Raw genomic sequence first — 26,400 nt, 5'->3', positions numbered from 1 at the left:
AACTTCAAAATGATAGGAAAGCTTTATGATATTTTTACTTGTATTTTTGCCACCACTCTCTGGCACAGAACAAATCTAAGAGGAAATCTTGCGTTTCTAGTTTGGAACCCTGATCTCTTGTTCTGGAGAGAGCAAAGACCTTATTTACAGATTAATATGTGTTTCTATTCTAACATGCTTGAATTATATCATAAAGATTGATTCAGGACACTAATATTTGTTTTACCTTCCTCTAAACATAGGCTGGAAAAGTGATGAGTATTGCTCAAAAACACTGCAAGGCAAACAAACAAACCAAGATTTCTGGGCCAAATGATTTCAGTCAAAACATGTAATAGGCTGTGTAACATCCAGGATCAAAAGCAGGGAGAGCGTCTTTGAAAAATTAGGACTCCAAAAAGACTGTGTTTGAAGGTAATTTAAAAATCTAAATTAGAAGCCTTGTTTAGGATAAGATGTATACCCAGAGAAAAATCTGAGAAGGTCATAAACTTTCATCTTGGGCTAATATTTCAGTGCCAGCCTAGCTAAATATTAAACAAGTTGTCCTACATAGACCCAAGATGCAAAGACTGGAGAAGGTTTTTATTTATTTATTTTTAATTTTTCTGTATATTTGTTCTTAGCTTCTGGAATTTAAATGAATCTCTATAAAACACTAAATGAATACAATAAAAAGACACAGACTGTAGTGATTACCCTCAAGAAGAAATTGTCTTTGGAAGAAGTTTCGAGAAGTCACTAAATAAATGGAGGATAAAAGCCTTAATAATATTGAAAAATGCAAAACCTGGATGAGGGGGGAGATTTTTTTTTCAGGACCACCACATCATAATATTCAAATATCCAGGTTTTAACAGAAAAAAAAAAAAACACAAGGCCAAGGAAAGGAAAACATAGAAAATATAGACAAAGAATTAAAGGACATCAAAAAAATTGTTTATAACAAAAGAAGAATATCAACAAAGATAAATTATAAAAAGAAACCAAGCAGAAATTTTGGAGCTGAAAAGTACAAGTAAAATTAGAAATTTACTAGAGGAATTCAACAGTGGATTCAGACAGAAAAAGTAAAGACTCAGGGAATGAAAGTGTCCATAAAAACCATCAAGTGAACCAACATATTTATTATAGAATTTCCCAGACATTGGTGGGGGTGGAGGGTGGAAGACAGAAAGAAAAGATCAGAAGGTATATTTGAAGAAATAGCTAACAACTTTCTAAATTAAATTAAAGTCGTGATTCTATAAATCTAAAAATATCAATAACCTCCATGTAGGACAAACTCAGGACTCATATGAAGACATATTATAAATTTTTGAAATCCAAAGAAAAAGAGAAAATATCAAAAGCAATTAAGAAAAATACATTCATCGCATAAGAGGATTCTTCAATAAGATTAATAGCCAATTATTTATCACAATCCATATAGGCAAGAAAACAGTGGGTTGTTATATTAAAAGTACTAAGAAACAACAGCTGTCAACAAAAAATGCTATACCCACAAAATCATCCTTCAAAGATAAGGGAGAGATTGTGACATTTCAGCATAATAATATGAAAAAGTACATTACCACAAAATTTTACTTATAACCAATGGTAAAACGGAATCTTCAGGTTGAAATGAAAGGACATTAGACTAACTAAAAACCATATAAATAGTTTAAGATCTCTGGTCTAGTAAATACATGGGCAAATTTTAAAGTCAGTATTATTGTATTATGAGTTTGTAACTCACCATTGTAATTTTTTACAAGCTTTAAAATACAAATAAAGTTTTAAAAATATACAGCTGTATTTTGTGATACACAATATATAAAGAAATAATTTGTGGCAAGCCAACAACATAAAGAAGAGAGAATGGAACTATATAAAAAGCATAGTTTTGTATGCTATTAAAGTTAAATTAGTATCAACTCTAACTAGACTGTTATAAATTAGAATGTTAAATATATTCTCAATGATAAACACAAAAATATGTTAATAACTTTCAGGGTTAATACTGTCAACTTGATTGGACTGAAGGGTGCAAGGTATTGATTCTGGGTGTGTCTGTAAGGGTGTTGCCAAAGGAGATTAACCTTTGAGTCAGTGGGGTGGAAAAAGCACAGCCACCCCCAGTCTGGGTAGGAACCATCTCATCAGCTGCCAGCATGGAATATAATGCAGGCTGAAAAAAACGTGAAAAGACTAGACTGGCCTAGCCTCCCAGCCTGCATCTTTCTCCCATGCTGGATGCTTCCTGTCCTTGAACATCCGACTCCAAGTTCTTCAGTTTTGGGACATCAGCTGGCTCTCCTAGCTCCTCAGCTTATAGAGGGCCTATTGTGGCGACCTTGTGATTATGTGAGATATATATGTACTTAATCTATATCTTACTAGTTCTGTCCCTCTAGAGAACCCTGACCAAAACAAAAATACACACAAAAGGAAGTTAGGAGGATATTAAAATAAATTAGGCACAAAAGAATACATTAATGAAAGAAATGAAGAATGATAAGAACAACTGTAACATTCTTTAAGACATAAAGAAATAAATAACAAAATATCAAAAGTAACTTTTTCTCTAGCAGTAACACTTTCAAATGTAAATAGACCAAACTTTCAATCTAAAGATAATGATTTGCAGAATGAGAAAAAATCCAAATATATGTTGTCTATAAGAGACTCACTTTAGATCCAAAGTAATAAATAAATTGTATGTAAAAGTGTAGAAAAAGATTATACACACACACACACACACACACACACACATATATACTAAAAAAGAGCTATAGTGACTATATGCATATCAGACAAAATAGATGCTAAGTCAAAACTGTTACAAAAGACAAGGAAGGATATTATCTATTAATAAAAGGATCAAATCACCAAGAAGAAATAATAATAATAATAATAAATATGTGCTTCAAGCAAAAGTGCTTCAAAATCTATAAAGCAAACATTGACAGAGTGAAAGGGAGAAATAATTCTATAGTAGTTATTAGATACCTTAATACCCAATGTTTAATAATATATACAATCTCTAAATGGAAATTCAATATAAAAATAGATTTGAATGACACTATAAACCAATCACACTTTACAGACATATAGACCACACCTCACCTAAAACCTGCAGGATACATATTAATTTGAAGTGCATGTGGAACATTTTCCAGAACAGATTTGTTAGGCCACAAACAAATCTTAATAAATTTTTTAAACTTGAAAGCTTACAAAGTTTCTTTTCCAACTATAATAAAGATAGACATAAGTAACAGATGGAAAGTTGGAAATTTAAAAAATACATGTAAATTAAACAACACATTCTTAAATAACTAATAGGTCAAAGAAAAAATCACGATGAATATTAGAAAATACTTAGATATTAATGAAAATAAAAACACAACATGCTGTAATGTAGGGGAAGCAGTACAGGTAGTGCTCAAAAAACATAAAACTGCAAACACCTTCATAAATAAAGAAGAAAGATCACAAAACAATAACCTAACTTTACCACTTGAGGAACTAGAAAAAGAAGAAAAATCAAACGTAAAAGTGGGAGAGAGAAGGAAATAATAAAGATAAGATGAGAGGTGAATAAAATGAAGAGTAGAAAAATAATAGAGATAATCCATGACATTAAAAGTTGATTTTTTGAAAAGATTAGCAAGTCTGATAAACTTTACCATGATAGATCATAAAAAAGTGAGAAAATTCAAATCACTAAAATCAGAATCAAAGAAAGAACAATAAAGTCCTTATATAAAAAATGATTATAAGGAAATAGTATAAAAGCTTATATACCAACAAATGATGTTAAAAAGAAATTCCTAGAAAGACATAAACTAATAAAATTGACTGTAGAAAAATAGAAAATATTCATAAACCTAAAAGTAACGAGAATGGATTAGAAATCAAAAACTTTTCTCAAAGAATAGCTTAAGACTAAGGTATGTTCACTAGATAATTCTATCAATCTTTTATAGAATTAAGACCGGTCCTTCACTACCCTTTCAAAAATTTACAAGGGAAGAAACAATTTGTAACTCATTTTCTGAAGTGGTAATGATTCTGACACCAAAACCAGAAAAAAAAATTGCAAGAAAAGAGCAGTATGGTCCCCTATCTCTTATAAATATGGACACAAAAATCCTCAACAGAATAACAGCAACTGAATTCAACAGTAGCATACATAAATGGTTTTGCATAATGACAAAGCAGAGTTTATCCTAGAATGAAAGGTTCATTCAACATACAAAAACCAATCAATGTAATACATTATGTTAAGCTAATAGATTAGCAATAAACCAAATGAAAAGGTGATTGTAGAAAAAAAATAAAAAATAATTCCATGGTAAAAACACTCAACAACCTTGTAATGGAAGGTGATTTCCTCAATCTTACATAAGTTACCTATAGAAAGCCATATCTTATATTATCCTAAATTGTCAAAAAAAAAAAAAAATTACCCACCCCTCCCGAAAGCAAAAATAACACAAAGTAGTTCACTCTCACCAGTTCTATGCACCATTGAGCTTAGGGTCTAGACAGGACTATTAGGCAAGGAAAATAAAGGAAAGGCAACCAAACAGGAAAGAAAATGTTAAAATTACTTATATTTGCAGATAGTAAGATTAAGCAAGCCTCCAAAAAGAAACAATCGGAGTTAATAAATGAGTTCAGCAAGGTAATGGATACAAGATCACTATGCATAAATCAGTTGGATTAAATCATAGCAGTGAACAATCTGAAAATAAAATTTAAAATAATTCTATTTACAGTAGCATAAAAGATACTTATAAATCAATTTAGCAAAAAAAAAAAAATGGAAAGTCTTACAATTAAAGTAGAAAATATTGTTGACTGAAATTAAGGAAGACTTAAGTAAATGAAAAAGCCTCTTGTGGTTTTGGAATGGAAGATTTAGTCTGTTAAGGTGGCAATACCCTCCAAATTGATCTGCAGATTCAAAAAAATACCTGCTAAAATTCTACCTGCTTTTTTTTTTTTTTACAGAAATTGTCAACATGATTAAAATAGACATGAAAATGCAAGTTTCCCAAATAGTCAAAACAATTTTGAAATAAAAAAATTGGTGGGCTTACACTTTCTAAATGTAAAATGGACTACAAAGCTGTCATAGTCAAGAAAATTCAGCACTGGCAAAATGGTAGACATATGGATCAATGGAATAGAATTGAGAGTCCAGAAATAAACTTATACCTCTTTGGCCCATAGATTTACAACCTGGGTATATAGACCAAGCTTGTGTAACCTGTGTCCCACTGCCTCCATGTGGCTCAGGATGGCTTTGAATATGGCACGACACCAATTTGTAAAATTTCTTTTTTTTTTTTAATTTATTTTACTTTAAGTTCTGGGGTACATATGCAGATCTTGCAGGATTGTTACATAGGTATACACATGCCATGGTGGTTTGCTGCCTCCATCCCTGTTACCTACATTAGGTATTTCTCCTAATGTTATCTCTCCCCAATCTCACCACTCCCTGCTATCCCTCCCCTACCACCCCACCCCTCAACAGACCCCAGTGTGTGATGTTCCCCTCCCTGTGTCCATGTGGTTTCATTGTTCAACACCAACATATGAGTGAGGTGAGAAAATGCAGTGTTTGGTTTTCTGTTCTTCTGTCAATTTGCTGAGAATGATGGTTTCCAGCTTTATCCATGTCCCTGCAAAGGACATGAATTCATCCTTTTTATGGCTGCATAGTATTCCATGGTTATAAGTGCCACATTTTCTTTATCCAGTCTATCATTGATGGGCATTTGGGTTGATTCCAAGGCTTTGCTATTGTAAACAGTGCCACAATGAACATACCTGTGCATGTATCTTTATAATAGAATGATTCATAATCCTTTGGGGATATACCCAGTAATGGACTGCTAGGTCAAATGGAATTTCTATTTCTAGAACCCTGAGGAATTGCCACACTGTCTTCCACAACAGTTGAGCTAAACTCCCCAAAACAGTGTAAAAGTGTTCCTATTTCTCCACCTCCTCTCCAGCATCTATTGCCTCCTGATTTTTTAATTATTGCCATTCTAACTGGCGTGAGATGGTATTTCAATGTGGTTTTGATTTGCATTTCTCAAATGACCAATGATGATGAGCATTTTTTCATGTTTGTTGGCCACATAAATGTCTTCTTTTGAGAAGTGTCTGCTCATATTCTTCACCCACTTTTTGATGGGGTTGCATGTTTTTTTTTTGTATATTTGTTTTAGTTTTTTGTAGATTCTGGATATTAGCCTGTTGTCAGATGGGTACCTTGCAAAATTATTTTCCCATTCTGTTGGTTGTCAGCTCACCCGAATGATTGTTTCTTTTGCTGTGCAGAATCTCTTACATTTAATTAGATCCCATTTGTCTATTTTGGCTTTTGTTGCCATTGCTTTTGGTGTTTTAGTCATGAAGTTCTTGCCTATGCCTATGTCTTGAATGGTATTGCCTGGTTTTCTTCTAGGGTTTTTATGGCGTTAGGTCTTGTGTTTGATTCTTTAATCCATCTGGAGTTAATTTTTGTATAAGGTTAAGAAAAGGGTCCAGTTTTAGCTTTCTGCACATGACTAGCCAGTTTTCCCAACACCATTTATTAAGTAGGGAATCATTTCCCCATTCCTACTTTTTGTCAGTTTGTCAAAAAGTAGGTATGGTGTAGGTATGTGGCATTACTTCCAAGGCCTCTGTTCTGTTACATTGGTCTATATCTCTGTTTTGGTACCCATACCATGCTTCTTTTATTACTGTAGCCTTGTAGTATAGTTTGAAGTCAGGTAGCATGATGCTTCTAGCTTTGTTTTTTGCTTAGGATTGTCTTTGCTATGTGAGCTCTTTTTTGATTCCAAATGAAGTTTAAAGTTTTTTCCAGTTCTGTTAAAAAGGTCAATGGTAGTTTGGTGGGGATAGCATTGAATCTATAAATTACTTTGGGCATTATGGTCATTTTCATGATATTAATTCTTCCTAACCATGAGCATGGAATGTTTTTCCATCTCTTTGTGTACTGTCGTTTCCTTGAGCAGTGTTTTGTAGTACTCCTTTAAGAGATCCTTCACATCCTTTGTTAGTTGTATTCCTAGGTATTTTATTCTTTTTGTAATAATTGTGAATGGAAGTTTGCTCATGATTTGGCTCTCTGTTAGTCTGTTATTGATGTATAGAAATGCTTGTGATTTTTGCACATTTATTTTGTATCCTGAGACTTTGCTGTAGTTGCTTATCATCTTAAAAAGATTTTGGGCTGAGATGATGGGGTCATCTAAATATGCAATCATGTGTTCTGCAAACAGAGACAATTTGACTTCCTCTTTTCCTAATTGAATATGCTTTATTTCTTTTTCTTGTATATTTGCTCTGACTAGAACTTATGAAGCTATGTTGAATAGAAATGGTGAGAGAGGGCACCCTTGTGTAGTGCCAGTTTTCAAAGGGAATAAACCAGCCTTGCATCCCTGGGATGAAGCCTACTTGATTGTTAAGGATAAGTTTTTTGATGTGCTGTTGCATTTGGTTTGCCAATATTTTATTGAAGATCTTTGCATTGATGTTCATCATGGATATTGGCCTGAATTTTTTTTCTTAGACTCTGAATCTAAGTGTTTAGTTTGTTTATATAATTTGTTGTACATGATTATTCCTAATAGACTTGGTTACTTAGAAAAAGTTAGACTCTTCTATGCTGCAAATCTGTAATTGTTCCTGTGGAGTTGTGAGGATCTTGTTTATGTAGTTTTCAGGAGATGAGACTGTAACACAGAGAGAATTATAATAAATATATAAAGTTGCAGTCTTCCCCTCATGGTAGAAGTGGGACTGGACTTTATACATTAGACTGGAGTTGGACAGGAAATATTCTTGAAAGTGCTTCTTGGTGTTTTGAATATTAGAATCATTTGAATTAACATAAGCTAAAGAGTGAACTTATTTATAAATATTCAGAAGAATCAGCCAGGTGTGGTGGCTCAAACCTGTGATCCCAGCACTTTGGCAGGCTGAGGTGGGAAATTTTCTTTTTTACTTATGTCTCTGCCAGGTTTTGGTATCAGGATGATACTGGTCTCATAAAATGAATTAGGAAAGATTCCCTCTTTTTGTATTATTTGGAATAGTTTCAGAAGGAATGGTATCAGCTCCTCTTTGTATGTCTGATAGAATTTGGCTGTGAACCCATCAGGACCTCAACTTTTTTTGGTTAGCATGCTATTAATTGCTGCCTCAACTTCAGAACTTGTTATTGGTCTATTCAGGAATTCAACTTCTTCCTTGTTTAGTGTTGGGAATATGTGTCCAGGAATTTATCTATTTATTCTGGATATAGTGGTTTGTGTGCATAGAGTTGTTTGTAGTAATCTCTGATAATAGTTTGTATTTCTACGGACAACAAAATAGACTGCTAGCCAGATGAATAAAAATAAAAGAGAGAAGAATAGAATAGACACAACAAAAAATGATAAAGGGGATATCACCACTGTATATTTTCTTAAAACATTATGAGGTGGTTATATTTCACATTTTTTTAAGCTCATCAGCTACTATTAGCATTAGTGTATTTTATGTGTTGCCCAAGACAATTCTTCTTCTTCCAATGTGGTCCAAGGAAACCAAAATATTGGACACCCCTGTCTAGACCATTTATTGTGGAAAAAAATAACCTTGTGAAGAATTGTGCCGAAATAACTGGATATTCATATGCAAGAGTGATATGAAATTCCTACCTTGCATCACACACAAAAATGAACAAAAAATGGAGGAATTACCAGTATTGAACACTTAGAAAAAAAACACATAAGAATAAATCTTCATGACTATGGATTTGGCAATGGATTCTTAAATTTGACATCGATAGCATGAACAACAAAACAAAAATATACACTAATAGAATTTTATCAATATCTAAAGCTTTTGTGTTTCAAATAACACTGTTAAGAAAGTTAAAAGAGAATCCCTGAATGGGAAAAATAATTGCAAATCATATATTTGATAAATGTTTCATATCTAGAGTAAATAAACAGCACTTACGAGTCAACAACAAAAAGATAACTCAATTAAAATATTGGGAAGGGATTAATAGAAATTTCACTAAAGTTCATATGCAAATGTTCAATAAATATAGGAAAAGATGCTCAAAATTACTAGTCATGAGGGAAATACAAATCAAAACTACATCGTCACACCATTTCATATCAAGTAGAATAGCTAAAATCAAAGAAAAACAGACAATAACAAACGCTGGCAAGTATGTGGAGAAATTGAAGTAATTCTCATATGTTGCTGATGAGAATGCACCATGATGCAGCCATGATGGAAAACAGCTTGGCTATTTTTATATCTTAAGCATAGAGTTACCATATAATAAAAAATTCAAATTCTGCATATGTATATCCAAGAGAACTAAAAAGATATATTCCGTATAAACTTTACAAAAAATGTTCAGCAGCATAATTTATAATAGATATTTATGGAAACAAACCAAATGTTCATCAACAGATGAATGAATAAACTAACTGGTATCGAATGCTATTACAACTACTGTTGCTACTACTACTATTACTATTATAATTCATCCTTCTCTTCTCCCAACTGCTATTACTACTGAAATAAAATATTACTGAGTCATAAAAAAAGAATAAAATACTGATGCATGCTACATGAATGAACCTTGAAAACATTATGCCAAGTAACAGAAGACAGAAGAAAAAGGCCGCATATTATAAGACTTCATTTCTATGAAATGTCCAGAATAAACAAACCTATAGAGACTCTACTGTGAATAGTATTTGACAGTGGATGGGAGAGTAGATTGGAAGTAAATGCTAATGGGTATTTGGTGTGTGTGTGTGTGTGTGTGTGTGTGTGTGTCTGTGTGTGTATTTTGTTTTTGGTGGGATGATGAAAATGTTCTGGAATTAGGTGGTTGCACAGTCTTGTGATTATACTAACAATTCTTTAATTGTACAATCCAAAATGGAAAATGTAGTAATATATTAGTCATATCAGTATTAAAAGTAAATTATGTAAAAAGAATAGAAATAGATGTTGTGCTTGGTGATTTTGAACACTATTTCTTCATTCCTAAAGAGATACATAGATAGAAATAAATCTTTCTTCTATTGTGCATTGTTTGAATCATAAATTTTGGAACTGCATGACTAACCTTGTAATCATGGGTGTGTCTGGCCTAAGGACCAAAGTCCACCTGCCAAAGAGGTAATGAATTTCATGAATCTTAGCAGGTATCGTCATAGCTGCTGAGCCAACCATTTCTGTATCCACCATGTATCAGGACTTCTTATACAAAATAGTGAATCTTCTTATAGTTTAAGCTCTTTCAGTTGGAGTTTTGGTTCCTTGGAGCCCAAAAGTAGTCTACGTAAATTAAAAAGTGCCGGATGGCTTACTATTATTTAAGATTAATGTACAGAATTTCAATATATATAAAAGCATTCTTTTCAACACTATATCATTATATATTGCTAACCAGCAAAAGGATGTGTAAATGTGAGTTGATTTCATATGATGCAATGTTTATTTGGAATAAATCATAGATAACTCATTAAAATGCATTGTTTAATTACCTAAATCATTTGTCAGTTGCAGCAGATGTTGTCATTGTCCCATCCATGTTCTTCAGAACTCACAATTTGGGTGCATTTCCATCAAGTTCCAATTGCCAGTAAATACATCTTTGCACGTAAGGCATTTTACAAAGCCACAGAAAGCTGTTTATCCATGTTTCACTGTGGGATGGAAGTGCCCGGGTATTAATATCCTCTGAGAGAAGTTTTCAATCAATGGTTCTTGGAAGTGTATCTATAAATATCCAGCTACCTTGGCCTTATTGTGAAGTAATTCTGATGTTTGTGGTTTACACCATGTTTAAGAGTCTCCTATAGAACCCAGCTTGAGAGATTCATATGGTTGCTGGCTTGATATCACACTTTGTGTTTCTTCTGTTCCCTATATCACTTACCTATAATTTTTTTTTTTTTTGAGAAGGAGTTTTGCTCTTGTTACCCAGGCTGGAGTGCAATGGCACAATCTCAGCTCGCCTCAACCTCTGCCTCCTGGGTTCAAGCAATTCTCCTGCCTCAGCCTCCCGAGTAGCTGGGACTATAGGCATGAGCCACTATGCCCAGCTAATTTTTGTATTTTTAGTAGAGACAGGGACCTATAATTTTACCAATGTCTTTTGCACCTGTCAGAGAAATTATTTGCTCTCAACTTCTTGTCTTAGGATCTGCTTCCAAAGAAACTCAAACTAAAGCATATATGTGCAAAATCATTATCCTGAAGATACATGGACTTATTCACAATGATCACCTGCATTAACATTTTCATCTTATCTTCACTTTTGCATCACAGGGAAGCCTGAGAAAGTTCTGACATTTTACAAGGGCTTAGTGAAACTATTAATGTTATTAATAGCAAAGCACTGAATCCATGGCCTTCCTCTTCAGCTGTGTCAACAGTGTGATTACCAAGAGCTACTAACTGAATGAAGCTAATTGGTTTTCTCATAGTAAATCTCTTGCTAATCATAGTTTGAAAAAAAAATTTATTATACTTTCTTATGAAATTACATTTTCAAATTAATATACATTGCTGCTATATTTGTTTATTTGAATAACTGAAATTCATCTGTCCAAGACAAGCTTAAATCAGTATTATATGTTGGTCACACAAATGACAAAACTGGAGGCATGCTTTTCATGCTTACATCATAGTGGAGTGGGTTGATTTGATTGTCAGAAAACGTTGTTATTAATTCATGCAATTAACTTGCTGAAAGTATTATATTTTGAAGTTCTATATAATTCCTTCAGAAGTTCTTTCCCAATTTGTATGATAAAACTGAATAGATAAGATATACTTTTTTCTATCACACTAGAAATATTCTCCCAGAACTTGACACGTTCAGAAAAAAAATCAAATTCTGCATTGCTTCAACTGGCTTTTGTAAGAAAGTATTGCTGAATAAAATCGTATTATTTGGTTAAGAACTAATTCTTTATAATTAACAAAAATAAAATAAGTATATGTATACATATTTTGAGAGGTTGCACTGGGCAAGATAAAAATTGAAAAACAAAATCATCTTGTCAATTTACTGCTTTATCATTTTCTTAAAATAAGGGCAGCATACCAAGTGTATTAATTCCACATAATTATACCCATCTCATTGATAAATTTATATTCAGATATATCTTTTGTACAGCAATTAGATTAGTTATTGCTTATATTTGTTTGTTTATATTCTCAATTATGAAAATAATAATACCATGTTTCCATTAAACATAGTGTTTAATATTACCTTTTATTTATGGCAATGATATGGATTTTCCATTGTTCTAATGGCATATAATTTTCTTTTGAAATAAATTTTAGAATGCTAAATGAGTAAATTTAGAAAAAAATATTAAATATATGATGGTACACGAAAATGGAAAAATGGATAAAATGTGACTACAGCAGAGAAACTGCTATAGTAGAGCAAGATAACCATCTTAACATTAAAAGAATGTATTGTTGCTTTGAGGACTGCTATTTGCTACTAAATGGGTGTCTTCACATTATCCTTTGCTACCTATGTAGGCATCTTCACCTTATCATTCTGGGCCACAATTCTCTCTCCCAAACTACTGTTCATTTCAGCCTAATATTTTATGATACTGTAATTGCTAGTCATGGGGAGCAATCTGGCAAGATGGCCAAATAGGAACATCTCTAGTCTGTAGCTCCCAGCAAGACCAATGAAGAAAGCAGGTAATTTCTACATTTCCAACTGAGGTACACAGTTCATCTCATTGGGACTGGGTAGACAGTTGTTGCAGCCCATGGATGGTGAGCAGAAGCAGGGTGGGGGCCTCACCTCACCCAGGAAGTGCAAGGGGCCAAGGAACTCCCTCCCTTAGTCAAGGAAAGACATGAGGGACTGTGCCATGAGGGACAGTGCTATCTGTGCTTTTCCCATGGTGTTTGCAACTCACAGACTAGGAGATTACCTCAGGTACCTACATCACCAAGGCCATGAGTTTCAAGCACAAAACTGGGCAGCCATTTGTGCAGACACCAAGCTAGCCGCAGAAGTCTTTTTTTTTTATGCCCTAGTGGCTCCTGGAACCCCAGCAAGACAGAATTGTTCACTCTCCTGGAAAGGGGGCTGAAGCCAGGGAGTCAAGAGGTCTTTCTCAGTGGGTTGCACCTCCATCCCAACAAGCTAAGATACACTGGCTTAAAATTCTCACCTCCAGGATAGTAGTCTGAAGTCAACATGGAATGCTCCAGCTTGGTGGAGGGAGGGGCTTCCACCATTATTGAGGTTTCAGTAGGCAGTTTTCCCCTCACTTTGTAAACAAAGCCACAGGGAAGTTCAAACTGGGTGGAGCCCACTGCAGCTCCACAAAGCCACTGCAGCCAGACTGCCTGCCTAGATTCCTCTTCTCTGAGCAGGGCATCTCTGAAACAAAGGCAGCAGCGCCACTTAGGGACTTATAGATAAAACTCCCATGTCCCTAGGCCATGTCCCTAGGACAAAGCACCTGGAGGAAGCAGTGGCTGTGGATGCAGGCTTCAGCAGACTTAAATATTCCTGCCTGAGGGATCTGAAGAGAGCAGCAGATCTCCCAGCACAGCACTTGAGCTCTGCTAAGGGACAGATTGTCTCCTCAAGTGGGACCCTGAACCCCCTGCCTTCTGACTGGAAGATACCTCCCAGCAGGGGTCAATAGACAGCTCATATAGGAAAGCTCTGGCTGCCATCGGGCCTATGACCCTCTGGGATGAAGCTTCCAGAGGAAGAAGCGGGCAGCAATCTTTGCTATTCTGCAGCCTCTACTGGTGATACCCAGAGAAACAGGGTCTGGAGTTGACCTCCAGCAAAATCCAGCAGACTTGCAGAAGAGGGGCCTGGCTGTTAGAAGAAAAACTAACAGACAAAGCAATAGTGTCAACATCAATAAAAAGGATACCCACAGGAAAACCCCATCCAAAGTTCATTAGCATCAAAGATCAAGGTAGAAAAATCCTTGAAAATAAGGAAAAAATAGCACAAAAATGCTGAAAATTCCAAAAATAGAGTGTTTCTTCTCCTCCAAAGAATCACAACTACTCATCATCAAGGGCACAAAACTTGACAGAGAATGAATTTGATGAACTGAAAGAAGCAGGCTTCAGAAGGTGGGTAATAATAAACTCCTCCAAGCTAAAGGAACATGTTTTAACCCTATGCAAGGAAGCTAAGAACCTTGACTGCTAACCAGAATAAGAACATAAATGATCTGATGGAGCTGAAAAACACAGCACAAGAACTTTATGAAGCATACACAAGTATCAATAGCCAAATCAATCAAGCAGAAGAAAGGATATCAGAGATTGAAGACCAACAATAAAATAAAGCATTAAGATAGGACTAGAGAAAAAGGAATGAAAAACCACCAAAGCCTTCAAGAAATATGGGACTATGTGAAAAGACCAAAACTACAATTGATTGGTGTACCTGAAAGTGATAGGGAGAATGGAACCAAATTGGAAAACATACTTCAGGATATTATTCAGGAGAACTTCCCAACCTTGCAAGAAAGGCCAACATTCAAATTCAGGAAATACAGAAAACACCACAAGTTATGCCTAGAGAAGAGCAACCTCAAGACATGTAATTGTCAGACTTAGCAAGGTTGAAACGAAGGAAAAAATGTTAAGAGCAGCCAGAGAGAAAGGTCAGGTTATAAAGGGAAGCTCATCAGACTAAAAGCTCACTGCAGAAACCTTACGAGCTAGAAGAGAGTGGGGGCCAATAGTCAACATTCTGAAAGAAACAAATTTTCAACCCAGAATTTCATATCCAGCCAAATGGCTTCATAACTAAAGAAGAAATAAAATCCTTTACATACAAGCAAATGCTGAGGGATTTTGTCACCACAGGGCCTGCCTTACAAGTGCTTCTGAAGGAAGCACTAAATAAGAAAAGGAAAAATTGGTACCAGCCACTGCAAAAACATACCAAAATATAAAGACTAACAACACCATAAAGAAAATGCATAAACTAGTGTGCAAAATAACCAGCAAGAATCATGATGACAGGATCAAATTCACACATAACAATACTAAATGTAAATGGGCCAAATTCCCCCAATTAAAAGGCACAGACTGGCAAATTGGATAGAGTCAAGTCCCATTACTGTGCTGTATTCAGGAGGATCATCTAACACAAAGACACATATAGGCTCAAAGTAAAGGGATGGAGGAATATTTACCAAGCAAATGAAAAGCAAAGAAAAAGAGCAGGGGTTGCAATCCCAGTCTTTGATAAAACAGCATTTAAACCAACAAAAACTTAAAAAGACAAAGAAGGGCATTATGTAATGGTAAAGGAATCAATGCAACAAGAAGAGCTCACCAACCTAAAAGTATATGCATTCAACAGAAGAGCACCCAGATTCATAAAGCAAGTTTTTAGACATCTACAAAAAGACTTAGACTCCCATACAATAATAGTATGAGATTTTAACACTCCACAGTCAATATTAGACAGATCAACGAGACAGAAAATTAACAAGGATATTCAGGACTTGAACTTAGCTCTGGACCAAGAAAACCTAATAGACATCTACAGAATTCTCCACCCCAAATCACCAGAATATATCTTCTTCTCAGGACATGTAGTACTCACTCTAAAATTATTAGTACTTATTCTGAAATTGACCACATAATTGGAATTAACACACTCATCAGCAAATGCAAAATAATGGAAATCAGCAGTCTCTCAGACCACAGTGCAAACAAATTAGAAATCAGGATTAAACTCACTCAACACTGCCCAACTACATGAAAACTGAACAACTTGCTCCTGAATGACTGTTGGGTAAATAACGAAATACAGGCAGAAATAAAGAAGTTCTTTGAAACCAATGGGAACAAAGACACAATGTACCAGAATCTCTGGGACACAGCTAAAAGTGTTTATAGGGAAATTTACATTACTAAATGCTGACAGGAAAGACCTAAGCAGGAATCTAAAATTGATACCCAGCATCACAATCAAACAAACTAGGGAAGCAAGAACAAACAAATTCAAAAGCTAGCAGAAGACAAGAAACAACTAAGATCAGAGTAGAACTGAAGGAGACAGAGACACAAAATGCCCTACAAAATATCAGTGCATCCAGGAGCTGGTTTTTGAAAAAATTAGCAAAATAGATACACCGCTAGTCAGACTAATAACAAGGAAAAGAGAGAAGAATCAAAGAGACACAATACAAATGATAAAGGGGATATCACTACTGATCCCATAGAAATACAAACTACCATCAAAGCATACTGTAAACACCTCTATGAAAATAAACTTGAAAATCTAGAAGAAATGGATAAATTCTTGTAAACATACACCCTCCCAAGACTAAACCAGGAAGAAGCTGAATCCCTGAATAGACCAATAACATATTCTGAAATTGAGTCAACAATTAATAGCCTACCAACAAAAACAAGCCCAGGAAGAGATGGATTTACAGCTGAAATCTACCAGAGATACAAAGAGGAACTGGAACCATTCCTTCTGAAACTATTCCAAACAATACAAAAAGATGAACTGTTCCATAACTCATTTTATGAAGCCAGCATCATCCCGATACCAAAACCTGACAGAGACACAACAAAAAAGAAAAATTATTTTCTGAAATATCCCAATCCTCAATAAAATACTGACAAACTGAATCCAGCAGCACATCAAAAAGCTTATCCAGTACTATCAATTCAGCTTCATCCCTGGGTTGCAAGTCTGCTTCAACATACAGAAATCAATAAATTAATCCAAACATAAACAAAACCAATGACAAAAAAAATGATTATCTCAGTAGATACAGAAAAGGTCTTAGATAAAATTAAACACCTCTTTATGATAAAAACACTCAATAAACTAGGTATTGATGGAAGATATCTCAAAATAATAAGAGCTATTTATGACAAACCCACATACTGAATGGACAAAAGCTGAACACATTCCCTTTGAATACGAGCACAAGACAAGAATGCCCTCTCTCACCATTCCTATTCATCATAGCACTGGAAGTTCTGGCCAGAACAATCAGGCAAGAGAAAGAAATAAAGCATATTCAAACAGAGAGAGAAAGTCAAATTGTCTCTGTTTGCAGATGACATAAGTGTATATTTAGAAAAACACATAGTCTCAGACCCAAAACTCTTTAAGCTGATAAGCAACACCAGCAAAGTCTCAGGATACAAAATCAATGTGCAAAACTTACAAGCATTCCTATACACCAATAATAGAGGGCCAAATCATGAATGAACTCCCATTCACAATGGCTACAAAGAGAATAAAATACCTAGGAATGCAACTTACAAGGGATTTGAAGAACCTCCTCAAAGAGAACTATAAACCACTGTTTGAGGAAATAGGAGAGGACACAAACAAATGAAAAAGCATTCCATATTCAGAGATAGAAAGAATCAATATCATAAAAACGTCCATATCACCCAAAGTAATTTATAGATTCAATGCTATCCCTATCAAGCTACCATTGACTTTCTTCACAGAATTAGAAAATACTACTTTAAATTTAATATGGAACCAAAAAAGTGCCTGTATAGCCAAGACAATCCTAAGTAAAAGGAACAAAGCTGGAGGCATCATGCTATCTGACATAAAACTATGCTACCAAAACAACACTGTACTAGTACCAAAAAAAGATATATAGACAAATGGAACAGAACAGAGGCCTCAGAAGTAACACCATACATTTATAACCATCGGATCTTTGACGAACCTGACAAAAACAAGCACTGGGGAAGGACTGCTATTTAATAATGGAGTTCGGAAATCTGGCTAGTCATGTGCAGAAAACTGAAACCGAATCCCTTCCTTAGGGCTTATACAAAAATTAACTAAAGATGGATTAAAGTCTTAAATGTAAGACCTAAAACCATAAAAACCCCAGAAGAAAACCTAGGCAATACCATTCAGGACATAGGCATGGGCAAAACTTCATAAAACACCAAAAGCAATGGCAACAAAAGCCAAAATTGACAAACGGGATCTAATTAAACTAAAGAGCCTCTGAACAGCAAAAGAAATGATTACAGTGAACTTGAACCAACAGAATGGGAGAAAATTTTTGCATTCTACCCATCCGACCATGGTCTAATATCCGGAATCTACAAGGAACTTAAAAAAACTGGCAATTAAAAAAACAACCCCATGAAAAAGTAGGCAAAGGATATGAACAGACACTTTTCAAAAGAAGACATTTATGTGGCCAACAAACATGAAAAAAAGCTCATCTTCACTGGTCATTAGAGAAATGCCAATCAAAACTACAATGAGATATCATCTCACGCCAGTTAGAATGGTGATCATTAAAAACTCAGGAAACAACAGAAGCTAAAGAGGATGTGGAGAAATAAGAACACTTTTATACTATTGGTGAGAGTGTAAATTAGTTCAATCATTTGGAAGATAGTGTGGCTACTCCTCAAGGATCTAGAACCAGAAATAGCATTTGGCATAGCAATCCCATTACTGGGTATATACCCAAAGGATTATAAATTATTCTACTGTAAAGACACATGCACACATATGTTTATTGCAGCACTATTCACAATAGCAAAGACTTGGAATTAACTCAAATGCTCATCAATGACAGACTGAATAAAGAAAATGTGGCACATATACACCAAGGAATACTATGCAGCCATAAAAATGGATGCATTCATGTCCTTTGCAGAGCCATGGATGAAGCTGGAAACCATCATTTTTAGCAAACTAACACAGGAACAGAAAACCAAACACCACAGGTTCTCACTCATAAGTGGGAGTTGAACAAGGAGATCATGTAGACACAGGGAGGGGAACATCACACACCGGGGTCTGTTGAGGGGTGGGGGGCAAGGAGAGGGACCGCACTGGGACAAATACCTAATGCATGTTGTGCTTGAAACCTAAATGATGAGTTGATGGGTGCAGCAAACCGCCATGGCACATGTATACCTATGCAGCAAGCCTGTACATTCTTCACACATATCACAGAACTTAAAATATAATAAAAATAAAAATAAATAATTTTGCTAGTCATAAAACTTTCTTGCTTTTCAGTAACTTTTGACAAATATAATTAAAGTATCATGTTTATATTTTTCTGTATGTTGATCCTCCCACTTGTTGATCCTGTTAACTATGCCTCAGAGTGGATCACAGTCTTTGTTGTGATTTTAGCTATACACTCATCTTTAATGGGTTCCTCACCCACCACCTCCACCCTCAACCCCACACCCAACCATATGAGGAGCTAGAACATCAGTAACATTCTGCACTTGGAAAAATGGCCTCTGTTGCTTAGCATCTTGATGGTTTGTTTCCACTACCTCCTCCATTCCCTCCTTCTTTGAAGATGGATGGTGGCATTATTAACCTGCTTCTGTTGCATTTTATCCAGAATTTCTATATACTGTTAGTGGGTAGTTGGGGGTGTGGGAGGAGTCTTTCTACACCAACTCAGTCTACCATACTGCTGTAAGTTTTTCATATTTACATAATATCATAAAATTTTAGGTTTATTTTTATTAGGAAATCAATATGTTTATAGTTAAATCAAGGGTTTTTTTTAAATAACTAGAGTCCATTTTAAAATCTCATGTGTTCTGTTCATATTACACCATTTTTTAATAAATAGAGAAGGCTATTTTCCATGGTATTCTGACTACCTTTAGTTACTTAAAGAATGTAATTTGTTCATGATCAAAATGTTTTTAAAACAACTTAATATTGTTAAGAAAATTCACAGTCTCATTGAAGGTACATAATTCTTTTCCTTTTGTTATGTAATGTATTTTCTTGTGAAATGTGATTTAATATATAATTGAATAGATTTTCATTTCAACATGAAGTACTTTCTGAAAATCACTGATATCTGGAAATGGCAACAATTCCCTGTAATCTTTGAAAACAATTATGTTAAAGGACTACTTTTGATTGACTTTAAGAAGTTCAAGAGTTCAGTAAATAAAGTAGGTCAAATGTTAATCATATTTTTATACTGTAGCAAATGCTGGTGGCACTTGTACACATTAATATTTCACTGAGTTCAATGTCATCAATCACACTCAATCATTACCTTTTTGTTTCTAATTAATATATATTTGTCCTTCAGAACTTAGCTTAAATAACACTTCTTTCAGGAACTTTCTACAATCACTTAATTATATTATGTTACATGCTTACATATTATGTGATTACAGTGTGTATTGCAATATATTGGGCTTATATGTCTAACATCTGTCTTTTCCACCATTCTGTAAACTCTTGGAGGGAAACAACTGTATTGTCTGGTTTCCCTCTGTAAATTAAATTTTTAGATTCTTGAGACAGGAACATATTCAAGAAATAGGTGTTGAATCCAAAAATGGGTGAATAAACAAACATATGTTCAGAACTATTCTTAATTGTAATTCTAACACACATCATGTTATAAAGTCTTGGGAAAAAAACCAATTCGATGTAATGAAATCAGAGTAATTGCTACTCTCAAGTTTTTTCAAATATGCTTCTAGGAACAATGAGTTTGATTGTGAAGACCACAACTGTTCTTGGAGATCCTTCCTTTTTTAGCTTCTATTGCTCCCAAGGATAAAAAAATACAAGTCTTCGCTAAGCCACACTCATGTTCATCTTCTTTTGGATTATCTCTCTTGCTTGAGTCTCAATTTCCTTGTATACAAATTGAGGACAATGCACAGAAATGATGTATCTGTGCATTGTCCTCAATTTTTAAATTTTTAGATTCTTGAGACAGGAATGTATTCAAGAAATAGATATTGAATGCAAAATGGGTGAATAAACAAACATATGCTTTTTTCCCCAATCTAGGGCACATTTTTGCAGTTAGTATAATAATGTAGAATTCAGATAATTTCATGTTTGAGTTTCATGTTTCTACAGTTGTATCTTGTTATTTTCTTTCCAATATTCCAGAAGGAACTTTAGTATATCATCAGGAATTCCTGTCTCCCAATTTAATACTAAAAACCAACCAAACAATAATAGAACACCTATAGGTCTTGATTTTATATTTTTCTCTTTTGGCATTTTCATTTCAAAAAATGCTGTTTGATTTATCCAGGATTCTCATACCTGTTGTCCATCCAGCCTATCTGAGTACCCTTAGAGAGGCTATTTATTTAGGAAATGAAAAAGGAGACTTGAAAAGAAGTTGATTGAATGCTTCCATTCTGCTAATATTTATTTTGTCAGCTAAGACCCCAAATACCAGTTTTGCTAACAAATTTCACTTGTATGTAAGGGTTTCTTAGAAAGACACTAAATTCTGTTCATTTTTGTTGAACTTTTTTCCCATTTAGATAATCCCTGAATCTATTTTTCATTATTTCCATTGTTGCAAGGTTGCAGAAGATGATTTTCTAGTCGATTGATTTAAAGACCACTTTTCACTACAGCTAAAAGTAATGTGATATGGCAAACTACAAATTACAATTCTGATAGAAAACACAACATTTTCTAGGCAGGATTTTACTAGTATATTAATTCATATTGGATTAGAAATAACCAGGTGCAATAAACAACTCCATTCCCCTCAACTTTGATAATACTTTAAACCACTTTTTTAGGATCTTTGGTCATTCATTTGACTAAATAAACCTTTAAGGTGCTGTTGCAAACTACCAATGAATCTATGAAGATAAATTTAAAAATAAAGAACAGAAAATTTTTTGTTTATACACTCCTGGGAACCAATATGTTACTTGTATAGTATTCTTTGTAGTTAAAATTAATACCTGGATGCTCTAAAGTTATTTTGTGCTATATAAATCAGCATTTCAATCTTATTAGAAATTCTGTCTTCAAGTTTGTGTGTGTATGTATGTTTATGTGTGTGTGTGTGTCAGGTGAGTGTATTTGTATGTGTGTGTGTGGTGTTAATTTTATGTGTTTCAGTCTGGTACAAAATATTTCAAGTTTAATTTGAATATTAAAGCTTTTTAAGGGCAGGATTTTGGCTGCTTATGTAGTAAACTCCATTTGAAATCACAGTCTTAACTTTTGTAGGATTTTTAAAATAAGTGAGTAATTACTTTTGCGGTTGTGGTTTATAATGTGTGACACATTATTTTAGTGTTACGTAGGCTCTAGAGGTGGATCATTTCTCTTTTACTTAGATTGGAGGCTTTCTCTGTTGTATTGTTTTTTTTGTTGTTGTTGTTTGTTTTTTTTTTTTTTTTTTTTGAGACGGAGTTTCGCTCTTGTTTCCCAGGCTGGAGTGCAATGGCGCAATCTCGGCTCACCGCAACCTCCGCCCCCTGGGTTCAGGCAATTCTCCTGCCTCAGCCTCCTGAGTAGCTGGGATTACAGGCACGCACCACCGTGCCCAGCTAATTTTTTGTAATTTTTAGTAGAGACGGGGTTTCACCATGTTGACCAGGATGGTCTCGATCTGTTGACCTCGTGATCCACCCGCCTCGGCCTCCCAAAGTGCTGGGATTACAGGCTTGAGCCACCGCGCCCGGCCCTGTTGTATTGTTTTTAATTCAAAAGAAAGAAAGAAAAGGAAAGAAAGAAAGAAGAAGAATAGGAGGAGGAGGAAGAATAAGAAGGATGAGGAGGACAGAAGGAAAGAAGGAAGGGAGGGAAGGAGGGAGGGAAGAAGGGAAAGAGTGAGAGAAGGAAGGGAGGGAGGGAGGGCAGGAGAGAGGAAGAGAAAGAGATAAAGAAAGAAAAGAAGAGCGGAAGGGAGGAATGCAAGAAGGGAAGAAGGGATGCAGAAAGGCAGGCATGAAGGAAAGCAGGAAGGAAGACAGGAGGGAAGGCAGGAAGGCTGGAAGACAGGAAGAAGGCAGGAAGGCAGGCAGGCAGGAAGGGAAGAAAAATCAGCCCTGGGTATCATGTATCAAACTTGAGATCATATATGAGTCCAACAATTGGAAGTTTGAATTTTAAACTCTGAAATATAAAGAAGCAACCCAAAGGTATAGAGAATCTTGTCGTTTGAAGTTTAAAGGGATCTTAAATATTACCTTATTCAATTGGTAGTCGAATTTCATTCCAGCATTTTGGATCCCATGTCTTAATATACCTTCTACCAAATAAACTATAATTTATTCATTTTTACCTAACATTGTGATTTATTGTTATTATTATTATTATTTGAGATGGAGGCTCCCTCTGTCACCTAGGCATGATATCTCAGCTCACTGCAATCTCTGCCTCCTTGGTTCAAGAGATTCTCCTGCCTCGGCCCCCAGAGTAGTGGTGATAACAGGCACTTACCAACACACCTGACTATTTTGTACGTTTAGTAGAGATGGGGTTTCAGCATGTTGAACAGGCTGGTCTCCAACTCCTGACCTCATAATCTACCTGCCTCAGCCTCCCAAAGCCCTGGGATTACAGGTGTGAGCCACCACAACCGGCCACATTCTGAAATTGTTATCAGAATATAATATTGAAACATCAGAGAATTAATTTAATTTCATCTTAAACTTTACTTTTTTGGTTTAGTTTGTGCTTCTCTAAATCCTGGCCAGGTGCAAAGGCTCACACCTTAATCTCAGCACTTTGGGAAGCTGAGGTGAGTGGATCACTTGCAGTCAGGAGTTCCAGACTATCCTGGCCAATATGGTGAAACATGGTCTCTACTGAAAATATAACCAGCCAGGCGTGGTGGCTTTTGCCTGTAGTCCCAGCTTCTTGTGAGGCTGAGGTAGAAGGATGGTTTGAACTGGACAGCTGGAGGTTGCAGTAGCAGAGATCACACCACTGCACTCCAGCCTGGTGAAAGAGAGACACTGTCTCAAAAAAAAAAAAAAAAAAAAAAGGTAAATGTATTTGAAATAATAAAAAGAGCCAACTCCCACACCATAACTACTGTCAAGAATTATATTTCATAAGGGACCAAGGGCAACCTGCAACCTGCATTAGCATGAATTGCCTACCCAAATAATTGCCACTTTACATAACTGAATGCAGTGGCCTGAAGGTAACAAGAAATATCACAGAGAATCAGAGATTGACTCATTGCTATGATTTGTTTCCTAATAATGTAGACTGTTGTTTCAGCCCCAGAATTTTGACCTGTGCCTGACATATAACAGATGCCCAATGCAAGATTCTTGAATAACTGAATTAAACAAAAAAAATAAAGCAATAAGTAACTTTATTATTATGTTGTAAGTGGAATTTTGAGAGTTTTGTGTTCCTGCATTGGGAGTACAAAAGGAAAATCTTTAAAACTTAAATAAAAAGAAACTTAAAAGTAATTTATTCTGACTTTCCTCATTTTGCAATCCCAAAATACTGTTGTCCTATACTCAAGGTCCCACAATTAGCTAATGAGGAGCATAGCCAGCACCTGAACTCGAGGCTCTGAGTATGAAGAACATAATTTTGTTTACTTCATTATTTACCTACAGCCAAGTAGGATTGCTGTATTTACAGAACAAAAAAGTGGGATCCTCCCATCTAGTGTCAATGCCTAAAACATCCCTGTTTTATACATTCTGCTTCTGTTCAGTTCAGCTTCAAGCTATGAGGAACATTGTTAGTGATTGTGATCGAAGAGGTTGCAGTTAAATTTTTTTATCATGGTGTTTATAATGCTTCCAGCAATATCATTCAGCAGGTAGCTTAGTTGATATTGATTTTACTAAAGAAAGAATTTCTCCATACGGCATTCTTGAATTATTTGTTGGCAGGCTGGCAGTTAGTTATGATTGGTGTCTATCAGATTTAAGTCTGGTCAAATGGCAAAATAATTGAATCCTATCAATCAAGGAATAGATGTGGGATATTTTTTAATGAGACAAAACCCTTCTAGGTAGAGCCAAAAATTTGGAAATTGGTTCTCTATGGACTATACTAAATCTTCTGGTCATGGGGAGGTGTTTTTGGTATTTGAAACCAAGAACATAAAATGTTAGATTATTCTGCCAACAGCCACTGGGACCACTTGCACCATTTTAGCCATAAGACAAAAGGCTAATAGAGAGTTACCACTGGGAAGCAATTAACAGGGAAGTTCTTACCTAACCAGGTTGAATTATCAAAAAATGAACAGTTTTGTTTGCCCATTTTTCCATGGCTCATTTATCCAGGCATCAGAGACATCTTCTAGATCATGTGTTTGCCACAGAGATGTTTCTCAAATATTACAATACTTTTTTTTCTCTAGTCACTGCAGTAAAAAAGAAACAAAGAAAGAAAGAAAGAAAAAGAAAGAAAGAAAGAAAGAAAGAAAGAAAGAAAGAAAGAAAGAAAGAAAGAAAGAAAAGAAAACCTACTTTATTTCCTGATCATGGTAAAACAGCATGATTCTAGATAAATTACATATTACCTCATTGGTAAAAAAAAGCTCAAATATATGATAGTATGAACCATAACATTAACTTTTATCTGCCAGTTTCAGTAAGAAGTCTTTAACCTAGATGACCTCACCGAATTGTTATAAAACCTTAAATACATTATCTTTGTTTTATAGATATGGGCACTGAGACTCAGAATTGGTGACTTGGCCAAATTATAGCAGAGACAGGCTCTGATTGCTGGTGAATGTGGTTCCAAAACCCACTATATTATATCCCACTGACATCCTGCTCACTAAGGTTGCTTGTGTTTTAATAAGTCTTTAGATGTATATCATAGATTGGTATCCTTGGATATCTATGACTAGTAAGCTAACTGACTCAGTGATTCTACAAATGGAAAATTGAATTCCAGCACAAGTAAAATTTGCAAGGTTAAATATCTAAACACAAACGTGATATCTATACATAGTGCTCAGGCTTACAGTTGTTTTTTTTTTCTGAATTGTGTAAACATATATATGTGTGTTTGAAGTATACATATGTATGCTACCATTTTTTTCAATCAAGTTATTTTTTATTTCTAATTGGAATATGATCTTGCTATGATAAGCTTCATCAAGTTTTCCCTATGATCTTCATCTCATATTGTCCTCCAATAAAGATTACACTAGAAAAATCTGGCTCACAATACCTGGCATTAGTTAACATCAATGGTTCCATTTTGTTGTTTAGTCAGAATAAATTTTGCCTTTATTTAAAGTTAAAAGAAAATCATATTTAAGTAGCATAAGCAGTGAATAAAGCTTCTAAATCCACACTTTAATTATTAACATCCCAATGGTCTTTTCAATTGACTTGAAGTTGTACAACTATCTGTAATATATTTATGCATAATTAAAATGCTTAATTTTTACTTTATTTTGTAATTAGATGGTCTTTTTGATTACACAAATGTATGCATGCAGACACATAGACACACACGTTACTATGGAATCTAAATTAAACAGATCTGTAGCTTCAACTGAGTAATTTTAAGTTATACATATGTGCTATTAACCTGAACTGCAGTGG

At 34.9% G+C, this 26,400-nt stretch overlaps 1 protein-coding gene across 1 annotated transcript in view; it reads right to left on the bottom strand.

The window, feature by feature from the left end:
- CNTN6 (contactin 6) overlaps nt 1-26,400 on the bottom strand; it is a 527,574-nt gene that overhangs the window by 347,006 nt on the left and 154,168 nt on the right. Inside the window, exons 4-5 of the mRNA XM_078350141.1 lie at nt 25,051-25,199; nt 10,584-10,745 (exon numbers count right to left, since the gene is read on the bottom strand). The gene's annotated coding sequence lies outside the window, so the exon portion shown is untranslated. The remainder of the gene's footprint in view (nt 1-10,583; nt 10,746-25,050; nt 25,200-26,400) is intronic.

Source organism: Callithrix jacchus, chromosome 15 (assembly GCF_049354715.1).
Source record: "Callithrix jacchus isolate 240 chromosome 15, calJac240_pri, whole genome shotgun sequence".
Lineage (NCBI taxonomy): Eukaryota > Metazoa > Chordata > Mammalia > Primates > Cebidae > Callithrix > Callithrix jacchus.
This window is presented reverse-complemented; position numbering and strand designations above follow the sequence as displayed.